General features: G+C 40.9%; 1 protein-coding gene across 1 annotated transcript in view; it reads right to left on the reverse strand.

Moving 5' to 3' along the window:
- The window catches only part of RASSF8 (Ras association domain family member 8), a 134,259-nt gene that overhangs the window by 87,251 nt on the left and 30,966 nt on the right, over nt 1-16,042 (reverse strand). Inside the window, exon 2 of the mRNA XM_018048384.1 lies at nt 4,259-4,355. The gene's annotated coding sequence lies outside the window, so the exon portion shown is untranslated. The remainder of the gene's footprint in view (nt 1-4,258; nt 4,356-16,042) is intronic.

Below are 16,042 nucleotides of genomic sequence, written 5' to 3' on the forward strand. Positions count from 1 at the left end.
CCATAGGGAGTCTCTGCATCCTGAAAGAAGGTTAATGCTTTCCTTCCTACATGCCACTTGCAGTTCTCACAAAGTTTAATCCTCAGCACAATTTTTGTTGCTACTATGAATGGGTTCCTTTTTCTCACATTTTGGAACAGGTTATTATTATTATATAGATCATGATATTGCCATTATTTGCATTGGAACTTTACTACAGTCTATCAGTTTTAGTTGATTGTGATTTTTTTTCATTAGCTACAAATAATTTTATCCTCCTTTCCAACCGTTTTCTCTCTTGCACTTTTTTCTTAATATACTGATTAGGTATTTCAAAGATATTTTGGGCAGTAGCGTTGACAGCTAGTTTGTTGCTTATTCTAATAAGAGAAAAAAATCCTGTGTTTCACCATTATTGGTATTTTGGCTATTAACAGCTTGATTCCAATTTTGTTTATACAATTATAGCTACTTCCTAGACAATAGAAAGAGCTGAAATATCTCTCAACAGTGAGACAGAGGATGATTTTATTTTGCTTCACATTTTCCCAGTAAATTATCGACTAGGTTTTCTCAATCTACCTTTCTATATTTTAAAATTCCAATTTTACTGATTTATGTTTTTTAAAAAATCATCCATTTGATTAAGATTCTCAAACATATGTAGAGAAGTATATACAAAAGCATTACCACTTTTCATTTAGATAACTACAGTTACATCCCATAACTGCTCGTTGTGTCTATATTTGTGAAATGAGACTAGCCATAAACTCTTCCAATTTATTTTCCATGTTTCCTAAATTGAATGGACACACACATCCTTACCTCACTATTTCTAAAATTTCTTGCTTCAGGAGAACACTTTTAACTCCAAATAATCTTGGTTAGCAATGAGTATCTTGCAGAAGGCAAGAAAGAAGCAAACCCTAAAAAAACCTTTCTCTTTAGAAATATTGTACTGTTCCTTGTAAAAGACAACAAATCTAAACATAATATCTAGATACAAATTTCTCAAAGCAAACCTATTCTGCTAATAAAAATGACCTTCTTCTTCTTTTTAAAAATATATTCATGCTTAAGACCACAGTCCAAGATGCCATAAAATATTAACAATCTGATATTAGGAAACTCATAACATCCCCTAATCACAGCTTCATGAAAACCAGATTCTAATACTGTTTAAGACTTGCACATTAATAAATGTGTGCAGCAATCTCTTCAAATCTTCAGCAAATCCTGTTTCTTTATTTCATTAGGTAACCATTATACAGAATCTGTCTTGCCATCTGAAATAGCTTGAGATCATTATCAGAACAGTATCAACTTCTAATACAAACAGCTACATTTTTCATTTTTACCCTACCAGGAAAATTTCAAAGTGCTAAAAAATGCAAACTGCTAACCATTTCCTAAAAACAGAAATGAAATAATTAGGTCACAATAGATGGCTCCTTTCTCCTAGAAAAAAAAGATAATGATGAATGCAACTGGAATGTTTATTGTCACTGAAATTCTTCAGGCCTGGATTCCAGGCCTTGATGCAGGTTACTATGACAACTTAAATTACAGAAAATATTCCTCCTTCTTTCTCCACAAGACCATTTCAAGCCTCCTGAAGCCTGTTTGGACCAATCTATAACAACAAAAAACACCTCTTTACAAGTTTTAACAAAAATGCCCCCATCTAAACCCTTAAAACCAAGAACAAGCATATAAAAATAAATTCCATTAAATCTACAGGGGATAGAACACCTAACCTGAAAATGTACATACAAAGCTTCAAATATAAAATGCTGAGAGTACTCTGAAACTGCTCCCCATTAGCAGAGGCACAGGGTGTATTACCACCATATGCTTCATTACAGAAACTATGGGAAATTACTTGCAAGGCAGTTTTGAAAGAAGATTATAGAGCTAAGCCGTGTTTACCATTATTTTCCCCTCACTAATGCTTTTTACAGGAAAGCACCAGAAAAGGAGGGTGGGGGAATACTACAGTGCTATTTAGAACAGAAAGAAGCATAAATAAGCAATCTGTAAAATCTAAAGTTGGTTTTACCTCATCTTTTACACAAAACATGGGCTTCATTTTATAGTTAGCTCTCACACAGCCTCAACTTTATAAGACGCCTTTTGATAAATAACACTGTGAATTATTCTCTATCCTCATTCTCTAAGAGAATAACAGCTTAGGAGAAACTGCATTGTGATGGAGAAAGGTGACGCAGCAGAGTTATTCTGATCTTTAAGTCAGTAAAAATTTAAAGTAGCTGCATTAAAAAAAAAAAAGAGGTAGTTTTACAATAAAGCAATACTAAGAATTTCAAAGTTGGTTTTGCTGCTCATCAAAGTTAACATGACTAAAACGATATGCTTCATTTGAGAAGGCTAGGGAACTCACATATGCTGTTCCTGTGAGTAAGCTGGCTCAGTATTTGGCATGGGCAAAAAAGTTTAGTTAGTTCAAACAAAGTTTTATTTAAAAAAGAAAAACAGAGCAGTATGCTTAATGCTAAAGGGGTCTCTTTGCTCTTGAAGTCAAGACTCAAAGACTGTTACCGAGCATTTGAGAAGAAACAGTGAAAAATGAAAACTCTTCAGCAGTAAACTCCAAGCAACTCAGATATCGCTGTCCTATTTGTATCAGTAAATAAGTACTAGTGTTCCAAGAGAAACAAAATAATTGAAGCATTCAAATCCAAATGTATACCATCCTTAAATGTTAAACCTGAAGCACAGTTCCTTCATGGGGTAACTTAAACATCAATCCTCCTGCATAGAAAATAATGAATGTGTAAGAGAAAGACCTGTAGAACAGTTCCGTCAATAATAGGAGCTAAAACTAAAACTTAAGTGATGATACAACCATGGAGAGAACTTTAGTCAATGGAGCTACATAATACAATACAATTCTTCCTTATGCTTTTTTTGTTTGTTTGTTTGTTTGATCATGCCCACTGCATATACTTTATTTTTATTTTTTTAAATTTTAATTGCAGGCTGATGACTTTACAATATTGTGGTGGTTTCGCCATACATTCACATGAATCAGCCATGGGTGTACATGTGTTCCCCATCCTGACCCTCCCTCCCACCTCCCTCCCCATCCCATCCCTCAGGGTCATCCCAGTATACCTGTCCTGAGCACCGTCTCATGCATCTAACTGGGACTGGCAATCTATTTCACACATGATAATATACATGTTTCAATGCTATTCTCTCAAATCATCCCACCCTTGCCTTCTCCCACAGAGTCCAAAAGACTGTTCTTCACATCTGTGTCTCTTGGTTTTTTTCTTTAGACTATATTACAAATTGCAGGGCTCAACTAGGATTTTTCAGTGCTCACATAATATAATGAATTTACCTTATTACAACCAGACTATCCTTCATTCTCAACACTTGGAGCCTTCTAGTCATAGTTTTTGCTAATGCCAGAGCAATGCAGTAGAGTCCACAAGAGAACTGAACTGATGTGGATGTGAACTTGTGGTTCTAGGAATCCACTCCTTCCACAGCCTAGCAATTACTAGAAGGCTCTAAGGGGAAATTAATTTATAGGAGACCTTCAAAACTTATCATCTAGGCAAAAATGCAAGCACATAACTTTTGTAAATGAGGGACTAAGGAATTTATATGACAGCTTGCTGGTTGGTGCCCTTAAAGAGTTTATTCACCTGTAAAATGTGAGCAGTTTATTCGTAAGTGATTCACTGACTACAAACAAGGTCAAATTACTTCCCCTCTTGAGACCAATAAGTCACCTTAATGTTCAAGAGACAAGAGACCATACACATTGAGCATACAAAAATCAAGGGGAAAATAGTTGTGTATTCCCACCTCAGGGGCTTTTGTGCCCCATTATTTAATGAAGCCAATTATTACATTCAGATGGAAACTCAAACTGTAGGATATATTTCAGACTTACCAAGATCTTCTAATCTTCAACTGTTAGAAATTACTTCTCTGTTTTAAAAGAAATTGCCAAGTTTAAAGCATTAATAGAATAGTGCTCTGGAAGCCCAAGGATGGTGATACACCAGTTTGCCAAATTTTGCCTCAGACTCCAAGTTTGAATCTAGAATTTCTAAGGCAGTGAGACAAAAGATACTATTGCGAACCACGCTTCGTACTTATTTAAATGAACTGTTTACAAATGATTTGCCAGTGAACACAAGCTCTGACAGTCTCTCAAAACTTTGAAAATTATTCTTTAAAAAGCCACTGGAAGTGGTAGTCTTCTAGGATGCAGGAATGGAGTACAAACTTGCTGACTCACCTTCTCGGGCTGGAGTCCCCAACTGGGAGCAGTGTGAGGTAGTCTTGAGGAAGGGTGGAGCACCAGACAGGTATTCTAGGAGGAGCTACGCAGGCACCTGAAAAGGTCCACAGTGTTCTTAGAATCCCGGCTAACTTTTATCTTAGACATGCTAAATCATTCCCATTTTAACTTTTAATGAAAGAGAAAAATACACAAGCTTTTAGCTTCAAATGGTTTTTCCAAAAAGAATTTTTCCTCCCCTCATGGGCCCTCTCCTCTGGTCATCTGACTGCAATGCCTGTGGGGTAGATTGGTTTGGTTTCAATTAGTGTGCCTTTGAAAGAGGAATTTTCGTTGTTTCTCTAAAAGGTCATTTGATGGGCCCATGGTGTTCTAGGAAAGATGTTGTGCCTTCTTTTTCTCCTGACCAAAGTTCTCTGAAATACCACAATAATTTCTTGAAAGCAGTTTAGCAGTTAGACATTTGGAAAACTGCCTAACACCAGGGTCTAAAAATGAAGCTGAAGGGGAGAACTTGGGGTTTTCAGTCTTTAAAAAATAAAAACAAAACCATGCCACATTCTTCCTTGGTGAGTACAAACGACAACCACTGGCTAACCTAAGAAACAGGGTAACGGCACCAGTTCTTTTGACCATTCACTTGCCTAATACTGTGAGAATGTGAAACTCTGCCATGACATTAGTTATAAAGAAAGCCAAAGAAAGAAATCTTGGCCACAAGATGGGAATTGACGCAATTCTTATGTCTGCCACATTCAGACTATGCCTTTTGCAGATGTTTCTGGGTTTATTTATAGAAAGGTTGACTTTAGTAACAAGACCATGTTCCATTAATGACACTTTTTAAAAATATACCAAAACACCCAACTACTTTTATTGTGAATAGGAAATACCACCCCCCAAAAGTTGATAGTCCTTAAAGTCTTAGCTATGACATAAAACACAGGATCAAATTAGAAACAGTATAGAACTATCTGCTGCCGCTGCTAAGTCACTTCAGTCGTGTCCGACTCTGTGCGACCCCATAAACGGCAGCCCACCAGGCTCCCCCGTCCCTGGGATTCTCCAGGCAAGAACACCGGAGTGGGTTGCCATTTCCTTCTCCAATGCGTGAAAGTGAAAAGTGAAAGTGAAGTCACTCAGTCGTATCCAACTCTCAGCGACCCCATGGACTGCATCCTACCAGGCTACTCCATCCATGGGATCCTCCAGGCAAGAGTACCAGAGTGGGGTGCCATTGCCTTCTCCAACTATCTGGTGGACCCCAAATCTGAGGCAAGCTATCAGAAAATATATACATTTCAAACACAACCGAGGAAGAGAAAATTAGACCAAACCTCCCTCTTCCAGAGAGCACTGGGTTCTCCCTGTTCAGCTTCTACACCCCTGTGTGGAGACACTGCTTCCAAATCTGGTTACTAGTCAAGTACTTCATAGAAGTCAATAGCTGTTGTAAAAGTGCCCTTCATTTTCAGGTTACTTTTTCCATGGTGTTACAGCTCCAAGCGCAGAGGTACATTAGTGCATGCTTCTAAGTTTTAAAGAAAAGAGTAGCACTCACATTAAAATATTTTCTAATGACAATGAACAGGCTTTAAGCCAACTAGATACCATAGAATTCCTGTATCATCATCTTCTATCAGATGGGTTAGAGCCTTCTGGCTTCAACAAGACCTACCTACTTCCTCAAGAAGCTACAAGACAGACACAGATTTGCAGCTAACACCCCTTTGGTAAAAGAGCATGTCCACGGATTATGACATTGTCCAAAAAGCAAGAGGGGTCCACCCTGCTGGGAGAGAGGGCTTGCAGAGAACTGGGTGGTGAATTCAGAGCCACGTGAGAAGAGGCAAAATAGACCAATCACCCTGATTTCTACCTTGGACTTAGAAGCTAGCTGTATGTAGTTTGGCTGGCAAAGGGATTCTTATTTATCTAATTCAGAAATTCTTTCCCCATCCATCTTCTTTTCTTTAAAGCCTCATCACTCTTTTTAGCTTTGCTTTTAAGAAAGTTTTGGAATTAAAGTAGTTTTTAAAATTGACATTTGTTGTTGTTTAGTCGCAAAGTAGTGTCCGACTCTGTGACCCCATGGACTGCAGCACGCCAGGCTTCCCTGTCCTTCACTGTCTCCCAGAGTTTGCTCAGATTCATGTCCATTGAGTCCAGATGCTATCTAACCATCTCACCCTCTGCTGCTCCCTTCTCCTTTTGCCTTCTGTCTCTCCCAGCATGAGGGTCTTTTCCAATGAGTCAGCTCTTCACATCAGGTGGCCAAAGTATTGAAGCTTCAACTTCTGTATCAGTCCTTCCAATGAACATTCAGGGTTGATTTCCTTTAGGACTGACTGGTTTGGTCTCCTTGCTGTCCAAGGGACTCTCAAGAGTCTTCTCTAGCACCAGAGTTCGAAAGCATCAGTTCTTCTGTGCTCAGCCTTCTTTATGGTCCAACTCTCACATCTGTACATGACTGGCTTCCTGCCAAAAAACCAGATCAAGTTTGCCAGGCTTGTAAGGAAACCACCTTGGCAGCAGATCTTCTAGTTCCAGTCAAGCCTTCCTGTGGACCACTTACAGCACAGGAAGAAATCTGGGCTGCAACCTCATGAAACATCCTGAGCCCCAGCTGCCCCCCTAGGACCTTCCTGACTTCCTAATACAAAGAAACTAGGTGAGATAAAATGCTTAAGTCCCTAAGTTTCTGGCAACTTGTTATGCAGCAATAGATATAATCGCCCAAACAGCCTTTATTTAAATTAGCTCCTAAGAATGCAAACAGAAGTTATTGATGTAAATGAACACAGTATCAGGATATTATGGGCTTTCCAGGTGGTTTAGGGTAAAGAATCTGCCTGTCAATGCAGAAGTCACATGAGATGCAACCCCTGGATAAGGAAGATTGCCTGGAGTAGTAAATGGCAAGCCACTCCAGTACTCTTGCCAGGATAATGCCACGGACAGAGGAGACTGGTGGGCTACAGTCCATGGGGTCGCAAAGAGTCAGACATGATTAACTGACTGTGCATGCACGCATAGGATATTGCAATTCCTATATACTGAGTCCAAGCAAAACAGGATGATTAAGGATAACTCAAGAGCAAAGTAAATCCCAGTTTCTAAGAGGTGTTGCCTTTTTTTCCCATTAGAATGCAGAGAATGCAAAAAAAAAAAAAAAATTTTTTTTTTTTCCAAGAAGGCAGGCCCTTCCTTTGCTTGTATTAATAGATGTCTCTGCACAACTGCTGATTAATTGTTGGATATATTCTCTTTCCCCAAACTAGGTCCACCAGGATGGATAATAAATGGACAGCAGGGGCATTTTTATTACTGTAGAAATCAGAAAAGAGCTTATCACTGCCTATTCAAGTCTCACAGGTGATATAAGAAAAAGCCTAAAGGAAGCTACTCTCTGCTCTCCAAGATGCTGGAAAGTTCAAAAAGCACATTCCTTCTTATTGAAAAAAGAAAGCCATCTAACATTCAAATGTAAATATTCAACTGTAAATAAAATGTGATGGCACATTTTCATAAGTGCTATCCCTTTGTTTTCACAAAATAAAACCACAAATATAAAAATCAGAAATTCTCCTAAATTTCTAATTTTTTCTAATAAAAGAAAGGTAGGAACATTCAGTTTTTTTTCCCTCTTTGTTTGATACCAAAGCTCACAGATGTCCCACATCTTTGAATCATCAGCTCTGCTAAGAGCAACATGCAAAGGTAGTAAGGAAAGTATCTTGGGTTCTATATATTCCATATGAAATATTAAAACAATAACATGACTACAGAAACAGTAACGGAGACTTTCTATGGAAATGAATCCATTATGAGGCTATCAGCTGTATTAGTTTGTAAAGCAGAGAGCAATGGTAGTAACAATAAAAATAATTATTCAATTTTAATAAACATTTACTAACTCCTTACTATATTTAAAATACAGTAGAAATTTAAGGGGCTTTCCTGGTGGCTCAGATGGTAAAGAATCTGCCTATAATGCAGGAGACCGGGGTTCAGTCCCTGCATCGGGAAGATCCCCTAGAGAAGGGAATAGCAACCCACTCCAGTACTCTTGGGGCTTCCCTGGTGGCTCAGATGGTTAAAAAAAAAAAACAGATAGTAAAGAAATTATGAAGGTAAAGTAACAAATGAATTTCATTCTATCAACTGTGCAGCTTTGTGAGATGTAACTAATATTGTGTTGGCCAACCCAATATGTAGTAATAATACCACCAAATAAATGTTTTGGAAGGATTAAAGAGACTTGTAAAAAAAGCCTACAGTAGAGTTCATATCCTGGGAGATGATCACGGAGTTTTTGTGAAATAAGTCTTTCTACTTGTATTATGGCTGTAAATTTTCTTAGCTTTTTCATATTAAGATGTTTGAAGTCCCTAGATGACAAAGATGAGGTTCACAAAGATTAGACAATTCGATTTGAACCCAGTTAATACTTTTTAAATGGTTGAACCCATGTATCCTGTGGCTCCTGCATTGGCAGGTGGATTCTTTACCACTTGAGCCACCTGGAAGCCCAAGTAATAGTTCAGTTTGCTCAGTTGTATCCGACTCTTTGTGACCCCATGGGCTGTAGCACGCCAGGCTTCCCTGTCCATCACCAACTCCCGAAACTTGCTCAAACTCATGTCCATTGAGTCTTTGATGCCATCCAACCATCTCTTCCTCTGTTGTCTGCTTCTCCTCCTGCCTTCAATCTTCCCCAGCATTGGGGGCCTTTCCAATGAATCAGTTCTTTGCATCAGGTGGCCAAAATGTTTAAGTTTCAGCTTCATCCTCAGTCTTTCCAATGAATATTCAGGACTGATTTCTTTTATGATTGACTGGTTTGATCTCCTTGCAGTCCAAGGGACTCTCAAGAGTCTTCTCCAACACCACAGTTCAAAGCATCAATTCTTCGGCACTTAGCTTTCTTTACAGTCTAACTCTCACATCCATACATGACTACTGGAAAAACCATAGCTTTGACTAGATGGACCTTTGTTGGCAAAGTAATGTCTCTGCTTTTTAATATGCTGTCTAGGTTGGTTGTAACTTTTCTTCCAAGGAGCAAGCATCTTTTAATTTCATGGGTGTAGTCACCGTCTGCAGTGATTTTGGAGCCCAAAAATAAAGTTGCTCACTGTATCCATTGTTCCCCCATTATTTGCCATGAAGTGATGAGACCAAATGCAATAAGCTTTGTTTTCTTAATGTTGAGTCGTAAGCCAACTTTTTCACTCTCTTCTTTCACTGTCATCAAGAGGCTCTTTAGTTCTTCTTTGCTTTCTGTCATGAGGGTGGTGTCATCTGTGTGTCTGAGGTTATTGATATTTCTCCCAGCAATCTTGATTCTAGCTTGTGCTTCATCCAGCCTGGCATTTCTTATGATGTACTCTACATATAAGTTAAACAAGCAGGGTGACAATATACAGCCTTGATATACTCCTTCCCCAATTTGGAAGCAGTCTATTGTTCCATGTCCAGTTCTAACTGTTGCTTCTTGACCTGTATACAGATTTCTCAGGAGGCAGGTAAGGTGGTCTGGTATTCCCATCTCTTGAAGAATTTTCCACAGTTTGTTGAGATCCACACAAAGGCTTTGGTGAAGTAAATAAAGCAAAAATAGATGTTTTTCTGGAACTCTCTTGCTTTTTTGATGATCCATGGGGTCACAAAGAGCCAGATAGGACTGAATGACTAAGGCACACCCACAAGGGATGTTGGCAATTTAATCTCTGGCTCCTCCGCCTTTTCTAAATTCAGGTTGAACATCTGGAAGTTCGCAGCTCGTGTACTGTTGAAGATTTATTTTCAGAAGATCAACTGCAGAGTTTGTAGAAAGTAGCCTCAAATCATCTAGGTGTCTTTACTGAAGATCCTTTACTCTAGCTTGAGTTGGCCCCAAACCAAGAACACTGTTAAATGCATCCAGATGAAAGGACAAACATAACCACGCTAATAGAAGCTACGCTTCCCTATAGAACACCTACCAGAGAAATGTGACACTGGGACACATGAGAGAACTACATCCAGCAGCTCTGGGAAAAGGGCCGCAGGATGACCGCTGTGGCCCAGTGATCAGGGCTGAACACGTGGCTGGATTAACGACTACATCCAGCGAGCACTGGGGAAAGGACCGTAGGATGACTGGTGTGGCCCAGCAATCAGGCGGAACACGTGGCTGGATTAACGACTACATCCAGCGAGCACTGGGAAAAGGGCCGCAGGATGACTGCTGTGGCCCAGTGATCAGGGCGGAACACGTGGCTGGATTAACGTTTTAAGAGGAAACCAGTGGGAGAGAAATGTTAGGTAGGAAAAAGACCTGAATAATAGAAAAGGAAGCAGAAACAGGCTTCTTCGGCAAGGGACATCATAAGGCTGTCTTTGCCACTTCTCAGAAAGTGCAAGGCTCTGGGAAGACACAGTGATTTTCAGAAGAATTTAGGTGGAATTGCTATACCCTTCTGAACCCCTATACTCCTCCAAGACTGGCACAAACTCAAAAGAAATTAACTGGCCTTTAATTTAAATGAAGTAAACTACAAAGGTTAAAAAAAAAAAAAAAACCAACACCTGATAAAGTTGTGAATTATTATCAGCAGATAACAATTTCTCTGAATACAATGAAAAGATTCTTCGGCAGCTTCCAGTCTGTTGTGTTATTTGTCAGACCCACGCCCCTCCTGCATCATGGAATTCTGTCTTGTTTCTTCTTTATAGTCCCAGCGCCTAGCACCAAATCTAGCACACTCAATAAACGAGGATGAAGGGCAGGCCAGGAGGAGGGTCTAGATAAAGCAGGAATTTGACATGCTATTTCCTGAGGTGGCAATGCAGGCAGCCAGCTGACAAATTTCTCTTTTCCTTTTCTCCCTACAAGGACGGACTGGTGGGGGAGACTGGAGGAGGGTAATTTTTTTAACCGAAAGAAAACAATTTTTAACTAACAAACTTGTGGCTTTATTTTTGCATTAATATAAGTGAAAGCTCAAATACTGATTTCAACTGACACTCCCCAATCCCCCTGGAAATTTTCCTAAAAACTACAGATTGATCTAGTTAACCTCTTCCTAGCTTATCAGATTTCATTATTCAGCTGGATTGTTATCAATTAACCATCTGTTCAATACTGCTATCAGGCAACAGGAAAAATCCCAAGGTTGTTTTTAAATACCTGACAGTTCTGACTAGAAGGTTGTTTGCATGGGTGTTTTAAACTTTCTCCCATTTTCTCCCCTAATGGTTTCAAGAGAACTAATTTTTAAAAGCCCCTACCCTAGGTGGTTCAGTGGTAAAGAATTTGCCTGCCAATGCAGGAGCCACAATAGATGTGGGTTTGATAAGATCTCCTGGAAGAGAAAATGGCAACCCCATACCAGTGTTCTTGCCTGGAGAATCCCATGAACAGAGAAGCCTGGTGGGCTACAGTCTATGGGGTTGGAAAGAGTCGGACATGACTTAGTGACTAAACATGAGGGATTTCTTTTTTAAATAATGTGAATTAATTTCAAGTGACAATGATTTTCATTCTTCATTTAAAATAAGGGACGGTAGAAAATGTTTAGCCTGTGTCTAAAAAAAAAAAAATAATGAAGAGCAAAGAATATTCTACAACTAAAATTGAAAATTACTATAGTATGTTGGCATGTTCAAGTACATGTTAAACAATTACCTAATTTCCTAAATTACACTGTTTCAAAATTACGTTAATCTTGAATAAATGTCATTTCAATACAAAGAAAAGTATAAGCAATAAGGCTACCTTAAGCTGAAGAAAAGAGTATCTTTTAAAAGAGTATGTTCAAACAATACTTATGCCAGGCACTTGTGTGGATTACACTTCACCTATTTCTGAAACCTTATCGTTTCTTGCCTGAATGTCTTAAAGAAGGGACATCCTTAGATCGTTTTCGGAATTACCATCTCCCACAGTTTGTGGTCCACTTCTGATGTACTCTCTCCCCTTGCTGACAGCACATGGTATTGACTACAATGCTGTGTTAATAATGCCCACATTGGCTCCAGGCTAATCAGAAGAAAGCTGAGAGGGGAGACTGCACAGATCACAGCACCTATGATGGATTCAACTCAGACCTTGTTCCAGTTCATACCAGCTCGCTGTGTAGTGATGAACTCCCAGGTGTGGGAAAACGGCAGAAACACACAAGGGCTACAAGAGGGGAAAGAGGATAAAGAAGGGGAAATTATTAAAGCCAACAGAAGCAGCAGCAAGTCACAGAGAACTTCACCAGAGTTGTGAGACGCCAATGACCACAGGTCAGACACGAGGGGAACTCAGAGAATAAGCCAATGGATATCTCATCTCCCACACACTTTGGAAAGAATCTGGGTTAGGAGGGCAGAAGGGCTCCCCTAAAAGGCAAGCTGCCCTGGCGTACTATGCACAGTTTGCATCTCAGAAGTCCCCAAAGGGCACATGGAATCCAGAAGCCCCGATGGCCCCTGCTGACCCAAGAAGCGCAATGTCACATGCACTGTATGAATTCAGGGCTCCAAAGAGCAAACTCGCCTAGTCCTCTGCACGTCCTAGAGGCAGAACAGCCCGCACCCTCCCCCAGCTCTGCTGAAGTAACTTGGGAACAGTCAGAACCTCCCTGGGCCTCAGGGTCTCATCTGCAGGGTCAGCTCTGGGAAATGAGTGCAGCTGAGTGTCTGTTCACTGGTAACATCCCTCTGGCACTGGAAGGCCACAAGATCCTGGAGGAGGAGGACCTGATGCATGTCAATCATCAAGGCCACGCCCACCTTCCTGGTGCAGGGAGAACCCAGATTGGGATGCTGGGGAAACCAGACTAGATGCAAATATTTCAGCCCTTTCAGACTGAGGGCAGGCTCGCTACACGCCAGAGACCAGAACTGTCTGCTTCTTCTGGTGTTTCTCTCAACACTGTAGTTTACAGCCTTTTCTGTGTCAAGCCACTGGGTCTCCCGCATTGGAGGCAGACGCTTTAACCTCTGAGCCACCAGGGAAGCCCGTTCTAAGTACTTTATGCATATTATTTCATTTACTTTCATTAATTCATAAGAATCTCTCATTTTCTTTTAGCCACAGACTTTACTGTTTGAATATTTGCAATTACTATTCTATACACAAATTTTAATTTCTTACAAAGCTCTATATTCTGTATTGCTAGGTCACTTCACTGTCCATTTTATGCCACATTCCATCCAGAACTATTTCCCCAAATCACAATCTGGCTGATTGTATGCTGTTGTTCAGTTGCTAAGTTGTGTCCAGCTCTTTGCGATGCCATGGACTGTAGCCCACCAGGCTCCTCTGTCCATGGGATTCTCCAGACAAGAATACTGGAGTGGGTTGCCATTTCCTTTCCTAATTCCTGATTTTCTGATGAGGTAAGAGACATGGGGTGGTTAGACAGTTTACAACCCAGCCCCCTGCTGCCGTGCACAACACCCTCCCCCACCCCCCACTAGCAAACAGCAGTCCGCACACACGCCCAGTCCTGCTACCGCGTCCATGCTCTGAAGCTCCCCTGGCACGGAACCCAGCAGCTGGCTCTCCTGACGAGAAGGCCTTCTCTCCCACAAATGACTGATTTCAGCCATCCCTCCCTAACTTCCACATCAGTAAGATGGGGTAAGACCACCACTTTCTCCCCATTGAAACAGAATGTTTTTATGTGAAAATGACTAACCAATATATGAAAAGATGCTCTACACCAGGGGTCCCCAACCCCTAGACTGGTACCAGTTCATCGTCTGTTAGGAACTGATTCGCACAACAGGAGGTAAGTGGTGGGTAGAAAGTGAAGAAGAATCAAAGAACCTCTTGATGAAAGTGAAAGGAGAGTGAAAAAGTTGGGTTAAAGTTCAACATTCAGAAAATTAAGATCATAGCATCTGGTCCCATCACTTCATGGCAAATAGATGGGGAAACAGTGGAAAAAGTGTCAGACTTTATTTTGGGGGGCTCCAAAATCACTGCAGATGGTGACTGCAACCATCAAATTAAAAGACTCTTGTTCCTTGGAAGAAAAGTTATATGCTAGACAGCATATTAAGAAGCAGAGACATTACTTTACCAACAAAGGTCCATCTAGCCAAGGCTATGGTTTTTCCTGTGGTCATGTATGGATGTGAGAGTTGGACTGTGAAGAAAGCTGAGCGCCAAAGAATTGATGCTTTTGAACTGTGGTGTTGGAGAAGACTCTTGAGAGTCCCTTGGACTGCAAGGAGATCCAACCAGTCCATCCTAAAGGAGATCAGTCCTGGGTGTTCATTGGAAGGACTGATGCTAAACCTGAAACTCCAATACTCTGGCCACCTGATGCGAAGAGTTGACTCATTCGAAAAGACTCTGATACTGGAAGGGATTGGGGGCAGGAGGAGAAGGGGATGACAGAGGATGAGATGGCTGGATGGCATCACCGACTTGATGGACCTCAGTTTGAGTAAACTCCGGGAGTTGGTGATGGACAGGGAGGCCTGGCGTGCTGCGATTCATGGGGTCACAAAGAGTCGGACATGACTGAGCGACTGAACTGAACTGAACTGATGCGAAGAACTGACTCATTGGAAATGACTCTGATGCCGGGAAAGATTGAAGGTAGGAGGAGAAGGGGACAACAGAGGATGAGATGGTTAGATGGCATCACTGACTCGATGGACGTGAGTTTGAGTAGGCTCTGGGAGTTGGTGATGAACAGGGAAGCCTGGCATGCTGCAGTCCATGGAGTTGCAAAGAGTCGGACACAACTGAGTGACTGAACTGAACTGAGCAAGCAAAGCTTCATCTGTATTTATAGCCAATCCCCATCACATGCATTACTACCTGAGCTCTGCCTCCTATGGTTCTCCATGGCATTACATTCTCATAGGAGCTCGAATCTTACTGTGAACTCTGCATGTGAGGGATCTAGGTTGCCCATTCCTTATGAGAATCATCTTGAAACCATACCCCCGATGCCTGTCCCAGTCTGTGGAAAAACTATCTTCCACAAAACCAGTCCCTGGTGCCAAAAAGGTTGGAGACGTCTGCTCTACACTGTATGTCATCAGGGAAATGCAAATGAACACAATGAGATCCACTATACGCCTATTAGAATGGCCCAGATCTGGAACAGACACCACCAGATGCTGGTGAGACTGTGGAGCAACAGGAACTCATTCACTGCTGGTGGGAATGCAAGACAACGCGGTCACTTCGGAAGGCAGTTCGGTGGTTTTCTTATAAAACTAAACATACTCTTACCATACAGTCTTGCAACTGTGCTCCCTGGTACTGACCCAAAGGAGTTAAAAACTATGTGCACACAACACCTGCACATGGGTATTTGCAGCAGCTTTATTCATAACTGCCAAAACTCGAAAGTACCCAAGACGTCCTCCAACAGATGCATGGATAAATAAACTGTGCCACATCCAGACAGCGGAATATTACTTAGCATTAAAAAGAAACGAGCTAACAAGCCCTGCAAAGACACAGAGGAAACATAAATGCCTGTTACTAAGTGAAAGAGCCAATCTGAAGAGGCTGCATACTATAATCCAATGATACAACATTTAGGAATAGGTAAAAGCTTGGAGACAGTAAAAAGACTAGGGGTTGCCAGTGGTTAGGAGAGAGGGTGAGATGAATGGGCAGAGCACAGAGGATTTTCAGGGTAGTGAAAATACTCAGCATGAGGTTATGATGGTGGATACATATCATTATTTGTATGTCATTAGGATACATCTGTCCAAACACACAGAATGTACCATACCAAAAGCTAACAGTAATGTAAACTATGGGCTTTCTAC

This window comes from Capra hircus, chromosome 5, assembly GCF_001704415.2.
Source record: "Capra hircus breed San Clemente chromosome 5, ASM170441v1, whole genome shotgun sequence".
Classification (NCBI taxonomy): Eukaryota; Metazoa; Chordata; class Mammalia; order Artiodactyla; family Bovidae; genus Capra; species Capra hircus.